This window comes from Pseudophryne corroboree, chromosome 1 (genome assembly GCF_028390025.1).
Source record: "Pseudophryne corroboree isolate aPseCor3 chromosome 1, aPseCor3.hap2, whole genome shotgun sequence".
NCBI lineage: Eukaryota > Metazoa > Chordata > Amphibia > Anura > Myobatrachidae > Pseudophryne > Pseudophryne corroboree.
The window spans coordinates 120,543,514-120,560,767 of record NC_086444.1 but is presented as its reverse complement, the minus strand read 5'-3'; the positions used below and the strand labels follow the sequence as shown (position 1 = coordinate 120,560,767).

General features: G+C 41.6%; 1 long non-coding RNA gene across 1 annotated transcript in view; it reads left to right on the top strand.

Moving 5' to 3' along the window:
• The window catches only part of LOC134981218 (uncharacterized), a 60,991-nt gene that overhangs the window by 22,797 nt on the left and 20,940 nt on the right, over nt 1-17,254 (top strand). Inside the window, exon 2 of the long non-coding RNA XR_010190721.1 lies at nt 9,659-9,733. This is a non-coding gene — a long non-coding RNA (uncharacterized LOC134981218). The remainder of the gene's footprint in view (nt 1-9,658; nt 9,734-17,254) is intronic.

Here is a 17,254-nt window from a genome sequence, read left to right as displayed (position 1 = left end):
CTCTTAATCGGGGTATTTAGTCCCCCCACATTCCAGGATAGGATGGAACAATGGGAATTATCCCTGACACTAGGGGCACCATCAACAGCAACCGCCATTAGTTAAGAAAATAGGAGGGAAGCTGCACCGACCCATCCCCCATCCCATGGACACAGGAAAAAATATTTTTGCATCTAGTAGGGATCTTGGGCGAGCCTCAAAAACCGGGAGCCCTGAGCCCCAGCCTCCCCCCCCCCTGCCGCACCTCTCCGCATCCCAATTACATTAACAAAGCAGGTCACTTCACCATAAAATTGAAATTTAAGCAATACATCAACATTTTTCATATAAACTTTTAAGTCCAGGCCGTCCACCAGGCCTGACACAAACAACTGAGGATCCCCAACGCCATTGGAGGGGATGCTCCATTTCGTCCAAAAACTTAACTTTAGAAACACGAACCATATCAAGGTTATATCTAACTTACAAAATAACATTAATCAAAAGAACAATTGAAACAAACAAGGTCTAATCTTGTAATGTTGCCGTATAAGAAGATTCGGTAAAAGGGGCCGATGGCGTGTTTCGCTACTCCCCAGGAACCCCTCCCACCAACCTTGCAGTATCATAGTCGGTAAAAATGGTGAGGGTTGGTTCCCCGAAGCGCACAGCCAATCCACGCCAGTACCCCCTCCATATAAATGTTCCCGTAAGTCACGGAAGGCCCAATAAATCAATTCTCGTCACTAGCATTGGAGCGAGCTGGTGAGGGAGGGCGATTTCTCATGAAATGCGATTTCGCTTGCTGGGGATCAGTAAATAACTGGGTGCGACCACTGTCAGTCACCCTTAACTTGGCCGGGCATAGCAGAGCAAACTTTGGCCCTCATTCCGAGTTGTTCGCTCGCTAGCTGCTTTTCGCAGCATTGCACACGCTAAGCCGCCGCCCTCTGGGAGTGTAGCTTAGCTTAGCAGAATTGCAAACGAAAGATTCGCAAAATTGCGAATAGAAATTTCTTAGCAGTTTCTGAGTAGCTCGAGACTTACTCTGCCACTGCGATCAGTTCAGTCAGTGTCGTTCCTGGTTTGACATCACAAACACACCCAGCGTTCGCCCAGGCACTCCCCCGTTTCTCCAGCCACTCCCGCGTTTTTCCCAGAAACAGCAGCTTTTTTTCACACACACCCATAAAACGGCCAGTTTCCGCCCAGAAACACCCACTTACTGTCAATCACACTCCGATCACCAGAACGATGAAAAATCCTCGTAAAGCCGTGAGTAAAATACCTAACTTTTGAGTAAAATAACTAAGTGCATGCGCTCTGCGAACATTGCGCATGCGCAGTAAGCGACTAATCGCAATATAGAGAAAATCGGCAACGAGCGAACAACTCGGAATGAGGGCCTTTATCTTTTTGTTTACCAAAAATCTACAGACCTCCGAAAAGGCCTTGCGTTTTTGAGAAACCATGACCGAAAAATCCTGGAACACTAAGATTCTCTGGCCCTCCACCCTAAGTTCAGGAACAGCGCGATATGCCTGCAATACCTTCTCCTTATCCCTGTAATCGAGGAACTTAGCAATAGTCGGTCTGGGCTGGGCACCCCTGTCCCTGCGTATTGCTCCTAGTCTATGTGCTCTTTCCACCGGCAGCGGGGGATCCGTATCTGGGAATCCCAATGCCACCGGAACAAGAGTGCTCACATAGGCCTGTAATTGTGTATCCGAGACTGACTCCGGTATGCCAATAAAATGCAAATTACATCTCCTGTTTCTATTTTCTAAGTCATCAAGTTTCTCCATCATAATCTGGATAGTTTGAGACTTAGTTGCAAGCTCCTGCTGTAATGTATGGACGGAGTCTTCGGTGTCACTGGTTCTCTGTTCCAGAGTATCAAATCTAGCTGTGTTTGCTTCTATCTTAGCCAAAGAGGTATCCAGCCTAGCATGCAAGTCCTCGAACTTCTTATCTATGAGAGGCATTAACATATTTATAACCTCTTTGGCAGTTTCAGCTGGTGATGGGAATGTAATATTGCGAGGATATGACTGAGAGGCAGACTCCTCCCCTCCGGATGATGGAGAGGGTGGAGTTGGGGGATGGGATGCATTTACCTTTTGGGCAGTTTGACGTTTGAAAGCTGATTTCGCATTAGAAGAAGGCATGTCTGTTGAGGAATTTGGGTGTTTTTCCAAAAATTTGTCCATAACACTATGGACCAAAATAGGGAAAAAGATGCAGAACAAGCACACATGCGTTTTTAGGTGGAGGACCCTATAAAAATGTGTTCTAGTCTTACTAGAGTATGTAGACCAGACCTTGTAATTTACATGAACACTTACATTTCACATAAAATATCGCATTGTCAGAGAGTGGTATCTAGAAGAAGAGTTGAAGCGTAAGAGGCACAAATCGCTGCTCTTCGGAATACCGCAATGACCACAGGTGAGTCAACACATCAGCAAACGTTAAAGAAAAGAAAGAAATGTCTCCCAGCGCTAATGTAATCAGGTATGGAGTCGGTGGTCAATAACAATATCTGCTCATAGAAATATGAATCACTCAAAAAGCACTAAAAAGGCAATATAATTTGTAAATAAAATGAAATTTTATTAACCTAACACAGAATAAAAATATCCAATATATATATATATATATATATAAATGTGTAGTGGACCCTAATTTCCAGGTCCTCTCTATTCTTAAAATCTAAAGTGATCCTAATACCGGTATACACAGGGACAATCACATACAACAAAAAACATAAAAAACATAAAAAACACAGTGATACGCTAAATAGCGATTTATTCACTTGAGTGATCTTTATATTCCTCAGGTACGTATAGGTATATGGGGGTGATTGTTACACCACAGTCATTGATCATATAGAGAGTGAGTCCAATGGGTTAAACATCAGTGATACGCTAGATAGCGATTTAATCACTTAATAGATGCTTGTATTCCTTAGGTGAAAATATGTCTCAGTCACCGCTCATGCATGGAATAGATCCAATAGAAGTTCTGGTTAATACCAGCCAACCTGTATAAAGTCCTTCCTGGATAAGGACTAAGTCGTCAGTTCTTTGTTCTGAATGTTCAAGAATATAAGGTGCACTTACTTCAAAGTCACAGGAGGTCAGTAGAACGGGTGTCTGCCGGCAGACAAAAGATGGCTCCGCAATCTACTAGTTTCGCCTGACTTGCAGGCTTCCTCAGGATGGCCGAGCCGTATCCAAACCCTGTTCTTTTATCCCTGCCTTGCGTCACAGTTGTCCTGGTAACTCTCCTTTCATGTATACATTCTTGGAGTGAACGAGCCTCCGTTCACGTGTTGCGCCTGTTGACGCTCGTTGTCATGGGGACCGGACGTGATTACGCATACTGCTCCGTACACGTCTTCCGCTTGTTATGGCTTGTTGTCATGGAGACCGGACGCGATGACGCATGCTGTTCTGTCTCGCTCGTCCCAATGAAAGCCGGGCACGTCTCTCAAGCGGCGTCTCTGTTTCCATGGAGATCTTCTCCTCACGATGTTATTCTCTTTCCCCTCTCTTTATATGTAATTAAGTGATGGAATATTCATTATGCATACCGTATTTTCGCATGCCCATAAGTACTCCTCATAGTTAGTAAACAATAAATAAACTCCAGAATTATATCATACTATACAGGACAATACATAACATACAAAAAAGGACATGAAAGGACAGTGACTATAGTTCTTGATAATCCTAACAATAACTGATGTTTGATATATATATACATATACATATAGATGTATATTACTTAATATCCCCCTAACTCCCATAATATTCATCTCATATAGTCTGGTTTTATTCTTTAAGGAAGGGAAAAAGGTCCCATTCTATATTGAGACCTTTGGGTATCCGAGTTTCTAATTCAAAAATCATTTTGGCTTCTTCTCTCAATAGTATATTATCCCAGTTTCCTCCTCTCCATGATTTTTGTATTAATTTGATTCCAATAAATTCTAAACCCATGGGATCACTATTATGCATCTTCGTAAAATGTTCAGGAATACTGTGATTATCTTTGTTGGTCCTGATATTGTTAAGATGCTCATTGATCCTCGTGTGTAGACTGCGGTAGGTTTTCCCTACATATTGTAGCCCACATGGGCACGTCACCAGGTAGATTACACCTTTTGAGTTGCATGTAATTTTATCCCTTATAGTGTATTCTTTTCCTGTACTTTTAGATGTATATTTGTCTATACACTTAGTAGTGATCTTTCTGGTTTTTTTGCATACAATGCAGTTATTGCATCTGTAGAACCCAGATTTCTTTTCCTTCAGCCAGGTTTCTCCTCCTTTACTCTCATTCTTATAATAGCTCCTGACCAAACTTGTTTTTAGATTGGGTGCTCTTTTGTAGATTATTCTTGGTTTCATAGGCAAAATCTCTTTGAGGTCATCGTCAGCAGTGAGAATATGCCAGTGTTTGTAAATGCTTTCTTCTAGGAACCTTCGTTGGCTAGAATAACCCGTCAGAAACATCACATCCTGTTTATTATTCGTATTCTTGTCTTTGTAATGGAGGAGATCTGTTCTAGCTACTTTGTCTACCTCGTCCTTACTTTTTTCGAGGTCGCTCTTAATGTAATGTTTCTCCTCAAATTGTTCCATCAGATCCAATACTTGAATGTCATAGTCTACCTTTTTAGAGCAATTTCTTCTTAGTCTTTTCATCTGGCCTTTCGGGACATTTGATAGCCACTTGGGATGATGATTACTCTTAAAATTTAGGAAACTGTTACAGTCGACATCTTTTCTGTATGTCTTCGTTTCGATCTTATTTCCTTCAATGAAGATAGTTAGATCCAGAAAGTTAATATTTGTATCATTCATTTCACATGTAAATTCCAAATTGTATAGATTATCATTGATGTTTCTAATGAACTGTTCCAAACTTTCCTTCGTTCCCCTCCAGATGATGAGCACATCATCTATGTATCTTGCCCATAGGGCAAGATAAGGAAGGTACTCATCATTGGTCCATATGTGTTCATTTTCCCACTGAGCCAAGAAGAGGTTAGCATATGAAGGAGCAAAATTTGTACCCATGGCGGTCCCTTGGATTTGTTTGTAGTAGTTCTGGATCATCTGGAGGGGAACGAAGGAAAGTTTGGAACAGTTCATTAGAAACATCAATGATAATCTATACAATTTGGAATTTACATGTGAAATGAATGATACAAATATTAACTTTCTGGATCTAACTATCTTCATTGAAGGAAATAAGATCGAAATGAAGACATACAGAAAAGATGTTGACTGTAACAGTTTCCTAAATTTTAAGAGTAATCATCATCCCAAGTGGCTATCAAATGTCCCGAAAGGCCAGATGAAAAGACTAAGAAGAAATTGCTCTAAAAAGGTAGACTATGACATTCAAGTATTGGATCTGATGGAACAATTTGAGGAGAAACATTACATTAAGAGCGACCTCGAAAAAAGTAAGGACGAGGTAGACAAAGTAGCTAGAACAGATCTCCTCCATTACAAAGACAAGAATACGAATAATAAACAGGATGTGATGTTTCTGACGGGTTATTCTAGCCAACGAAGGTTCCTAGAAGAAAGCATTTACAAACACTGGCATATTCTCACTGCTGACGATGACCTCAAAGAGATTTTGCCTATGAAACCAAGAATAATCTACAAAAGAGCACCCAATCTAAAAACAAGTTTGGTCAGGAGCTATTATAAGAATGAGAGTAAAGGAGGAGAAACCTGGCTGAAGGAAAAGAAATCTGGGTTCTACAGATGCAATAACTGCATTGTATGCAAAAAAACCAGAAAGATCGCTACTAAGTGTATAGACAAATATACATCTAAAAGTACAGGAAAAGAATACACTATAAGGGATAAAATGACATGCAACTCAAAAGGTGTAATCTACTTGGTGACGTGCCCATGTGGGCTACAATATGTAGGGAAAACCTACCGCAGTCTACACACGAGGATCAATGAGCATCTTAACAATATCAGGACCAACAAAGATAATCACAGTATTCCTGAACATTTTACGAAGATGCATAATAGTGATCCCATGGGTTTAGAATTTATTGGAATCAAATTAATACAAAAATCATGGAGAGGAGGAAACTGGGATAATATACTATTGAGAGAAGAAGCCAAAATGATTTTTGAATTAGAAACTCGGATACCCAAAGGTCTCAATATAGAATGGGACCTTTTTCCCTTCCTTAAAGAATAAAACCAGACTATATGAGATGAATATTATGGGAGTTAGGGGGATATTAAGTAATATACATCTATATGTATATGTATATATATATCAAACATCAGTTATTGTTAGGATTATCAAGAACTATAGTCACTGTCCTTTCATGTCCTTTTTTGTATGTTATGTATTGTCCTGTATAGTATGATATAATTCTGGAGTTTATTTATTGTTTACTAACTATGAGGAGTACTTATGGGCATGCGAAAATACGGTATGCATAATGAATATTCCATCACTTAATCACATATAAAGAGAGGGGAAAGAGAATAACATCGTGAGGAGAAGATCTCCATGGAAACAGAGACGCCGCTTGAGAGACGTGCCCGGCTTTCATTGGGACGAGCGAGACAGAACAGCATGCGTCATCGCGTCCGGTCTCCATGACAACAAGCCATAACAAGCGGAAGACGTGTACGGAGCAGTATGTGTAATCACGTCCGGTCCCCATGACAACGAGCGTCAACAGGCGCAACACGTGAACGGAGGCTCGTTCACTCCAAGAATGTATACATGAAAAGAGAGTTACCAGGACAACTGTGACGCAAGGCAGGGATAAAAGAACGGGGTTTGGATACGGCTCGGCCATCCTGAGGAAGCCTGCAAGTCAGGCGAAACTAGTAGATTGCGGAGCCATCTTTTGTCTGCCGGCAGACACCCGTTCTACTGACCTCCTGTGACTTTGAAGTAAGTGCACCTTATATTCTTGAACATTCAGAACAAAGAACTGACGACTTAGTCCTTATCCAGGAAGGACTTTATACAGGTTGGCTGGTATTAACCAGAACTTCTATTGGATCTATTCCATGCATGAGCGGTGACTGAGACATATTTTCACCTAAGGAATACAAGCATCTATTAAGTGATTAAATCGCTATCTAGCGTATCACTGATGTTTAACCCATTGGACTCACTCTCTATATGATCAATGACTGTGGTGTAACAATCACCCCCATATACCTATACGTACCTGAGGAATATAAAGATCACTCAAGTGAATGAATCGCTATTTAGCGTATCACTGTGTTTTTTATGTTTTTTATGTTTTTTGTTGTATGTGATTGTCCCTGTGTATACCGGTATTAGGATCACTTTAGATTTTAAGAATAGAGAGGACCTGGAAATTAGGGTCCACTACACATTTATATATATATATATATATTGGATATTTTTATTCTGTGTTAGGTTAATAAAATTTCATTTTATTTACAAATTATATTGCCTTTTTAGTGCTTTTTGAGTGATTCATATTTCTATGAGCAGATATTGTTATTGACCACCGACTCCATACCTGATTACATTAGCGCTGGGAGACATTTCTTTCTTTTCTTTAGTGTCTTTGTGGGGATAGTGGAAATCCTCATTTTCGCTCCATAGCAGCTTGATTTGATCAGGGTAGCACGACAGCGCAGTCCTCTATTCTCTGTTCTAACATCAGCAAACGTACCTTATTAAAACCAAGCACCTTTACGGACACAGTACTAGAAACATTTGCAATTGGATCACATAACCCTAATTTCAGGACACCGTACTATTAAGAATATATGAGGTATATGTGTCAAAGTGAGGTTAAGCAGTAATTGAACAAAAATTAACAAGAAAAATATATTATCCAACCACAAGGTGAAACCCCAGTTGTATCTATAATAAAATATCTTGACTCCTGAAGAGGAAAACAAAGGAACTGGGAGGCAGTGAGTAAAAATTTCCGTGGCATAGATCAAGTTGTGCAAATAAGGGACACTCAACAGAAGTCCAGGTTAAATGAATATAGAGAGTCACCCAAAAAACCAAACAACCTCTTCACATAGGGGAAAAATGCAGGGTCTGGCTATGTACAGTTTATACTCTTCCCAGTGATAGCCACCCAGCAGTCCCCTGCAATCGCAACAGAAACTGTTCAGAGAGAGGTCACGCAGTCCGGGTTGTAATAGCAACTGCGCCCGTCTGAGCAGTGATCTTAGGTGAGAACACTTCTTCTCCACTACACCCTGAGGTCACAATTGTAGATATGTGCAGATGAAGAATGTCAGAGCAGAGGGGAAGGTGGAATGGGTGGGGAATGATGGTGTTGGGGGGTCGGAAAACACAGTAGGGAGGAACGGAACAAAGTATAAGGAGAGAAAGAAGCTAGAGTCTGTTAGTAAAGGAAGAGAAAGAGGGGGATAGACACACAGCGTTAGTACCTGGGGGGAAGAGAGCACGCCATCTCATGTAGACAAGCAGGAGCCATGGCTGTGTTGTAATAGAGGTTGTAGAAGGCACTGGACGGAGAGAGTTACAGGGTCTCCACACGGGCAGCCGAATGGATGATCCCGGCTAGAACTGATCCACCGCGGCAGTAGGGACACAGCTTGCGGCCTTATAGTATCGGATCCCCAGGTAGTGATATGAGATGCCAGAGTGCCAGCCGCCGTCCAGATCCCCGGTCGTCAGGACAGAGGTGCAGCGTCCCTCACAGGTAACCAGCGGCAGGAGTCCCGCCACCCAAACCCCCAGGCAGCCCTAGATGCAGGGAACTAATCCATGGGGCGCAGCACTGTCCCGGCGCGCGTCCCGATCTTCACACCCAGCACTTCACGAGGTGTCCACCCCTGCCTCAGTCCCGCGAGTCAGAGCAGCAACAGATCCCCGCTGCTGTGTAAGGACTGGAGCGGGTACAGAATCAGTAAGCGGCGGGTAGCAGGATGTCGGAGATAGTGCACTCCCAGCCTCGGCAGCACCCGGCAGAGGACACAGGCAGGAACAGACGTGCGCCCGCGTCCCCACGCACCCTGCAGTGATGAGGCAGAACAGGCACCCCAGGTATGAAGTCAGGAGGGGGTGATCTTCAAATTTATAGCAGCAGCACTCGGCCAGCGTCCGCAGGCCACAGTGGGGGCTACAGGTGGAAGCCGATTCACGCCAGCACCACGCTGGAGGTCATACCGGTCATCAGAACCGATGGCCTGACTCCGCGGCAATTCACTGGTCTCCTCCACAATATTGATATCCCTCTTGCCAGGAGAGTCCTAGCTACACGAGGGTGCAAATTTCACTTCAGTGGGTCCCACAGAAAGGGAGGATTAGGAAGGATTCCTTGTGTAGCGTGGAGGAGCTGTATTAAAAAGCGGCCATGCTAGCTGGCCCCACCCCCGGAAGTCCACCTTGTAACTTTCTTACAGCTACAGTATCTTTAAATTGAATGTCATTCAGAGTAAATTATTGTGTAATATGTAGTATGAGCTTATTTACTTTATTACTGCCATAACACTCTAGTCTACCGCATCCATTGTTAGAGAGCATAATTAGTGCAGATTCAATCACTAAATTGTTTCATTTGGTGGTACGTATTTGATATGCCAAAAATGTAAAAACCCTAATTAAAATCATTACTTGCAGTTTATTAAAAAAAATTATGTTTCCCTAGAACATGAAATCTGTTAACACAGCTGCCAGTGAAGACTACAAAGAAACAAACAATGACTGTCTAGGGGATCAGGAGGTGAGTATTCTATTATTCAGGTGATTAAACATCTAAAATAACATATAACAGTTTCTGTCAACAACAGACCATTGTTTAATTTACTGTTATCATTCTTTAAAGACTTGGGATTCTAGTCTACTTCTGTACTTGTTCAGAACTCCTACACTACTCATGTATATGAATTATTAGGACATGGAAATTACTCCTCATTAGTGTTCCATCATTTTAGATATCAGAACAGTGTGCAAGTGATCCTGGTATTTTTATATTACATTGTTGTTGTTGTTGTTGTTGTTGTTGTTGTTGTTGTTGTTGTTGTTGTTGTTGTTGTAAGTGATAGTGTTGTTGCATGCCAAATTGGTGAACCCCTTAAACTGTGAGAGCAAAACTGTTGGTGTGACTTGCATATATGGGGATACTCAGTATTAAGTTACAGCTGAAGAGAACATAAAAACGCTGTGTGGGTCCGCCGTAGACCCTGTGGGTTTGGTTCATGGTTTATGTATGTTGCGATATTGGGGAGAGACTTTGCCTACTCCTGGAAGCTGTGGGAAAGTCAATTTGTTACAGAAGTAAAAGACCCATATCCATTTGAGAATGTTACTGATACAATGGCAGCGAGAGTGTGAAATGTGCCCTTTTTCAAGCATGATTGCAGAGCTGGAGTATGATGAGAGCAGTAGTGCGGCTCAGAATGATGTACTTCCTACTGAAATGTAAAATGTTGTTGAACCATTGATCGGCTGCCTGATCTTTAAGTCAGAAAATAGATATTTGCCTTAGAGCAGTTAAATGACCCTACTCTGGTAAAAGCTAGAGAGAATGTAAAAGTAATTGATGGAAACCCTGTAGACCCTGCTAGTAGGTTGTCTTACCCTGATATGGCAGCACGTCAGGATTTTTGTATTAAGTGACCAAGAAAGAGGAAGATGTTGTGGATCATTTGGTAGTTCCCAAGGCATATAGACAGTGTTAGAGCTAGCTCATGGTCACATAACTGCAAGTCATCTAGTGGTAGAAAAAAAACACTGAGAGAATTTTAGAGAGGTTTTTCTGGCCGAGGGTCCATAAAGAGGAATCTGCATATTGTGCCCTGATTGTCAGTACCACGCTCCAAGGCCACATTTTAAAAGTCTGCTTGTCCCATTACCCATTATTGAGGTTCCGTGTGAGAGACAAGCTATGGATTTATTTGGGCCTCTAATAAAATCTGCCCAGGACCATCAATATATTTTGGTGATAATTGATTACACTACTAGATACTCAGAAGTGATACCATTGTGCAATACGTCAACAAAGACCATTGCTAGAGAACTAGTAAATGTCTTTAGCAGATTGGGAATACCTAAGGAAATCCTGACTGACCAGGGTACCCCATTGATGTCAAGAATTATGCCGCTTGTTTAAAATGACTCAGTTAAGAACCTATGTGTATCACCCGCAGACTGATGTCTTAGTGGAGAGGTTTAACAAAACTTTAAGAAACATGCTAATGAAAGTGGAGGATAAAAATGGAAGAGATTGCGATTATTTGCTACCTTATTTATTGATGGCCATTAGAGAGGCTCCAAAATCCTTCACAGGGTATTAGGGTATTAACCTTTTGATTTGTTGTACAGTAGGCACCCAATGGCATTGCTGGATATTGGAAAACAGACATGGGAGGGGCAATCCAGTCCTTATAATAATGTTATTGAGCATGCTTCTCAGATGCAGGAAAAAATGGCTTCAGTGGTACTGATAGTGAGAGAGCACTTGGAACATGCCCAACAGGTGGCACTCACGGGTCTTTTAATAAATGTATATACAGTCTGTTGTTTTACTAAGTGCAGTTGTCCTATTTATTCTTTAATTGGCCATGCCACATTTTGGCTAAGATTTCTAGGCATAATACAGATTGTTGTGATGACTGTTTTAATAAGGTATAATCCACCATTGCTGCTGACGTTTTTCTCCCCACTGTGCTGAGCCTATTTTTGCACCATGTAACACCAATATCAGTAAATTGTTCAGAACTCTCACAAATTGTACAATATTATTTTTTTCAGAAGACTAAGAATTTGCAGGAAAGATCATTAGTTTGTTCATATTTCCTCTTACAGCAGAGAAAATCGAACAATTAATTCTGTTTTTACTTAAAATTGCAAGAATGCAAACTAAAAGCAAATGTTTTTTCTAACCACCACCAAGACATAGTTTGTGGTTCTTGCTTCACTATTAATCCACCTGTCCAAATCACCACAAATCAGAGTGGTACACATAGGCTTTCTTAGTAAACAATCTTAATGAGAAAATAGATAAATAAAGAGATTATCCACTGTCTCTAATGAGGGCATGCTTGTGTTTGATGATGCCAGGATGAGAAGATCTGGACATTAGAACCATATTCTCCTTGACCTTCTTAACCCTTTGTGTTGTGTAGAGCGGTATTGTCTGGAGATCACCAGACAATAACAACTAAGGGGCACAATGAATGACCTTTGAAACAGGGGACAACTCTTTAAAACAAGTTTATACAGGAGGTGCCAAGATTGGGGAGATCAGGCATTATAAGTGGTCCTATTTCCTCTGTAGGGTAGGATGATATTGCCTGGCGATCAGATGTTACCACTAGACAATAGCCACAGAGGTTCCACAAAATTTCAAAAAGGGAATTGCCCTCTTTCAAATGAGGATACCCCTGAGGTTATTGAAGCCATTATGGGAAGATCACCCCTTCTCCGGACTTTTTAATAATTTCTGCAATGTAGAGCTTTTTCTCTTCTGGTGATATATATATATATATATATATATATATATATATATATATATATATTATTTATTTATACAAGAGAGTACCACTGAGTTTGTGGGTACCAGGCTCACGGCAATAGAGCACTTTAGCTACAGTACACTACCTCCATCCCTTGGAACCTTACTTTTGCATGTCATTGACCGAACTTTGGGTGCAAAGATCTGTCTGATTGAAGAAGGAACTCTTGCACCTAGTATAGGTGTGCACTGGTGATGATGATGGCTGTAAAACAAAGTGCACAGGTAGACTTGGCATAAGGGTGATTGGCAGGCAGAGGCATTCACATTTTCTGTAGCCCCCCGCAAATAAGGCAGGTGCATGCGAAGGATGGGCGCTGCACGTGCATCTGCGTCCTTTTCATAATATTTGCGGTTGGATCGCGTTTTGTGATCCAATCTGAATCGGGCCCTAAATGCACCAGTTTTCAAGTTCTCAAAAAATATATTAAAAAAGTTAATCACCCTTGACACCCTATAACACCCTATAACGCTTCTGATGAAGAATCCCAGATTCAAAACACGTTAAGCAGTGTGGCATTTAAGAAGGACTGGCTGACGTGGGGGACCGTGCATGCTAACCTTCCTATATGGAACAAGGAGTATGTTCTATGTGAGTATGCATATGGTCCCTTACACCAGACTGCCATGTTTTATGTGCTTGAAAAAGGTTTTTGTTTGTGAGTGCTATTTTTAAATTCAATTTTAATCTTTGTCATAAAGTTATCTGCACTATTGGTCTCTTATTTTGTTTTCATGCATATTCCTGATCTTGTGAATATTACACATAAGGGAAGAGATTGGGAAAGTGATCATTGGCTGTTAACCCTGAGACTGGATACATTTACAAAGTTGGACTTTTTTGAGTGAAATCATATAAAGAAGATTCCTCTTTGGAATGTGAAGGGTGATTAACTTTTTTCATATATATTTTGAGAACTTGAAAACTAATATTACAAGTCAACACTAACCATATCGCTATTAGTCATGATACATCAGCATGATCACTAGCCATATCGTTATTAGTCATGATACATCAGCATGAGCACTAGCCATATCGTTATTAGTCATGATACATCAGCATGAACACTAGCCATATCGTTATTAGTCATGATACATCAGCATGAGCACTAGCCATATCGTTATTAGTCATGATACATCAGCATGAGCACTAGCCATATCGTTATTAGTCATGATACATCAGCATGAACACTAGCCATATCGTTATTAGTCATGATACATCAGCATGAGCACTAGCCATATCGTTATTAGTCATGATAGAACACTAGCCATATAGTTATTAGTCATGATACATCAGCATGAACACTAGCCATATCGTTATTAGTCATGATACATCAGCATGAACACTAGCCATATAGTTATTAGTCATGATACATCAGCATGAGCACTAGCCATATCGTTATTAGTCATGATACATCAGCATGAACACTAGCCATATCGTTATTAGTCATGATACATCAGCATGAGCACTAGCCATATCGTTATTAGTCATGATAGAACACTAGCCATATCGTTATTAGTCATGATACATCAGCATGAACACTAGCCATATCGTTATTAGTCATGATACATCAGCATGAGCACTAGCCATATCGTTATTAGTCATGATACATCAGCATGAGCACTAGCCATATAGTTATTAGTCATGATACATCAGCATGAGCACTAGCCATATCGTTATTTATTAGTCATGATACATCAGCATGAACACTAGCCATATCGTTATTAGTCATGATACATCAGCATGAACACTAGCCATATAGTTATTAGTCATGATACATCAGCATGAGCACTAGCCATATCGTTATTAGTCATGATACATCAGCATGAACACTAGCCATATCGTTATTAGTCATGATACATCAGCATGAGCACTAGCCATATCGTTATTAGTCATGATAGAACACTAGCCATATCGTTATTAGTCATGATACATCAGCATGAACACTAGCCATATCGTTATTAGTCATGATACATCAGCATGAACACTAGCCATATCGTTATTAGTCATGATACATCAGCATGAACACTAGCCATATCGTTATTAGTCATGATAGAACACTAGCCATATCGTTATTAGTCATGATACATCAGCATGAACACTAGCCATATTGTTATTAGTCATGATACATCAGCATGAACATGAAAAAAGCAGGTAAGGGTTCTGGCTGGTAAAGTCGGGCTGGGTACAAAATGTCGACAGTCATAATGTCAGTATGGTCATAATGTTGATGTTAGATTGTCGACATTTTGTCCTAGTGGACCAGCGGTGACTTAGCCCCTCCTGGCAGCTGTAGCGGTTCCAACAGCGACTTCTGGGTCCTGGCAGTCATGTGACTGTCACTTCGGGGTCAGACATCTGACCCTGCGGCACTTCGGTAAGTATTTCTCCATTATCCCTAACCTTAATACATACCCCCTAACCATCTAGTACATAACCTTAACCCATACTTGCCTACTGTCCAGGAATGGCTGGGAGGCTTACGAAAATCGGGTGGTGCTCCCGCCCCCGGGAAAGGTGGGCAAGTCTCCTGCTTCAAAGCATCCCTCCTCAAACCCCCACCCTACCCCCACCCCTTGGCCGCCCACAGCAGAAAACAAGTGGGTGGCCCGAGGGGACCCAATGACGCGATTCAAGCTGAATCACATCATTGTAGCTCCACGCCCCACTACACAGTGCATTTTCTTGGCACTGTATAGCAGAGGGCGGAGACACGATGTGGCATTTGTGACACATGCCCTCGGACAGCCCACCTTGCCATTGGCCATGCCCCGTAACAGCCAATCTTGCTGCCGGCCATTCCCCTGGACAGCCCACCTTGCTGCCAGCCACGCCCCCATGTGCCTACCACACTACCACCTCCTGGAAGAGGGGGCAGCTAAGCAGGCGACAACAACCTAACCACTCTCCCCAACACACACACAGACTCCCCTAGAGCCGAACCCTAACTCCACAGTGTAACTCTAATTTCGACGTACTGACAAAATTGACATTATAACTTTTGATATTGGGGTATCGACATTATGTCTACATTGTTCTTGTTGACCTTTGACTACATCCCGGTAGAGTTTATGGTAAGTATGCCCCTGCACATGGTAATGCATTGTACTCTGGAACACCTTGCAATGGACTTAAGGTTGGCATAAAAGTGTCTATACAGTATTCTGCAGGCTGCAGTCTTAATCAGAGTTTGCCGGTCATCCAGCAGAGATCAGTCACTGATAACGGGTGCCAGGTAGCCAGAGGTCTGAGATAAAAGTAATGATAATAATGACATATCTGGGTGAATGTGAAGGAACCCCCACTACATCTGTATACATAAATAAGAGACTTTTCTGCGGTTCCATCAGATTTTACTGCAGTTCCTGTGTGACACACTGGCCGTGAGCCCGTTATCTCGCTGTGTGCCTTTTGTTATGCTCTAACTTAGTGCTGCTCTGCATTCAATGGCAGTTATTGTCCGTTTGCATGAATTTAAATATATTACAGAGTCAGAAATGCCACATAATAAAGAGATAATTTGACATTTGCTTCAGCATCGCAGCAGAATAATTTTATTCAGAAATATTATTCCTGACATTTTGGTATGGTTTGGCTTTCACACGCTTAAATAGACATTTTGTGGAAGTATTGAAGCTAAAGTTCACAGCCGAGTGCGGATTTTCTTATTCTTTCATTAATATTCTTTGTCATTGAGTCTCTGTGCTGTACCTGCTGTTTAAATATTATTTGGTGGAGCGGACAGATTTGTTGTGGATATTTAGGGCTAAATGTCATAGCCTGTGAGAAGCCGGAGGTGCGGGGCTTTGTGTATTTTTAAAGCAGTACTCATTTACAAGGCAAAACCAGATGGCCTGATTCAGAGATTTACACTACGCAGACGCAGTCACTACCAGTATGCTCCTTGTGTAGATAGATGTCTCCTCCTGGCTTCTGTAACCCCAGGTAATCTATGTGAACATCGGTCATCTGAGTGACGCAGCCGCTGGCTTTGGCATGCCCAGAAATTTGGGGCAATGCCCTGCCTGTTGCCACCCCCACTTCACCCACAAATTGCCGCAGCATGGAAGTCATCTAGTCGCTTTGGCAGGGAAGGCGTTTGATCCTGCAGAACGAGATTTGCACATGCGCACTGAGAGGGGGGGGGGAATTTTCCCAGGTCTGCTAACCCTGTTACCCCCCCCCAAGTATACCTGTGCTGTGGCTGGCAGTGGCACCATCTTTCCAGTGATATCTTCGGGAAGATGGTGCCGCACATAGAAAGCAAAGAGTCTGTGCCAGAGTCTTTGCTCTCTAGTGGCCAGCATCATCTTCCCAAATATACAAACAAAAATACCAGCGCTAATCCAAAACATATGTGTTCCTTTATTATAAACAATTTAAAAACAATTTATACATATAAATACCATATTCCTCGGTACCTGATTACTCCTGCAAGCATAAAATATTCCACATGAGTAGTACTATGCAGTCTAGAAGAGAATTAGTGATAATTTAGACCATAAATAGTTAATCATATCATATGAGTGTGATCACTCTAGCCTGACAGTCTCTTCCAGCAATGATGAAACGGCTTAGTATAAATCAGTCAATTAATAGCAGCTGTAGGTAATTGTAACAATTCCCACTAAGACAAATTTAATAGTGGGTTCCGTATTTCAAATTGAGTGATGATAATTCAGTGCTTGTAAATCAAGCTATCACAAAACCGTATAAATGTCCGTGTA